Raw genomic sequence first — 1,221 nt, 5'->3', positions numbered from 1 at the left:
CCAATTTACCCTGAACCTCTGGGACAGAGGATCCTTACTACTCCAGATTTTTCAAAGTGGGATCTCTAGAATTCCAGTGATGGTCCTTGAAGTACAGTTAAAAGGCAAATTTGGAGTTCACGTATCTGGCTGTTCCTAGTAACTGTGTCAAACAAATGATGCTAGCAGTCTGCTCACTGAGAGGAAATCCCAAACAGCATCCCCTCTTCTTAAGCCAACTGGATATTATTATTATACCTACTGGCAATTAAAATAGTCGATTATTTAAATGTTTTCTTTGTATCCCAATGGCTTCTTAATCACCCATGGAAGAGTTTCCTAGAGTTTTATTTTTGCTAGGCTGTTATTAAAAGCATACAACACGGGATCTAACTTCTTTGTATTGACACAGATTACTACCTCTAAGGTATACACTAGTATGGGTAGTTTTGGAACTTTTATTTTGCCTGAGAGAAATTATACCTATTAAGTGGCATTTTTTTCATTTGCTGTATCACTCAAGTGATTCCTAGCCTTTTGATAGAATGTTTTTGATTGGAAAAAAAGATTTTTCTCTTTCTATAGAAATGGTTTCTTAAATTTATTTTATATTTATTAAGCATTTTATTTGTTTACATTTCAAATGTTATACCCCTACCCCATATCCCTTCCATGAACCCTACCCCCACCCCAACCCCATCCATATCCCCTTTGCCCTCTTCAAGAGCATGCTCTCACCCACCCACCCACTCCCACCTCACTCCGCTAGCATTCCCCTTCTCTAGGGGCATCAAGCCTCCACAGGACCAAGCACCTCCTCTGCTACATATGTGGTGGAAGCAATGGACAGGCCCATGTATTCTCTTTGGTTTGGTAGTTTAGTCCCTGGGAGCTCTGAGGTGTCTGCTTTATTGATACTGTCGTTCTTCCTATGGGGTTGCAAATCCCTTCAGCTCCTCCAGCCCTTTCCCTAACTCTTCCATTGAGGTCCTTGGGCTCAGTCCTGTAGTTGGCTGTGAGTATCTGCATGTGTCTTAGTCAGATGCTGGCAGAGCATGGCAAAGGGTAGGCATACCAGGCTCTTGTATGCAGTCACTTCTTAGCATCAGCAATAGTGCTGGAGTTTGGTGTCTGTGGATGGAATTGATAGCATGGTGGGGTGGTCTCTGGATGGCCTTTCCTTCAGCCTCTGTTCCATTTTTGTCCCTGCATTTTCTTTAGTCAGGTACAATTCTGGTTTAA

Source organism: Grammomys surdaster, unplaced genomic scaffold (assembly GCF_004785775.1).
Source record: "Grammomys surdaster isolate TR1022 unplaced genomic scaffold, NIH_TR_1.0 125776, whole genome shotgun sequence".
In the NCBI taxonomy this organism is placed as follows: Eukaryota; Metazoa; Chordata; class Mammalia; order Rodentia; family Muridae; genus Grammomys; species Grammomys surdaster.
This window is presented reverse-complemented; position numbering follows the sequence as displayed.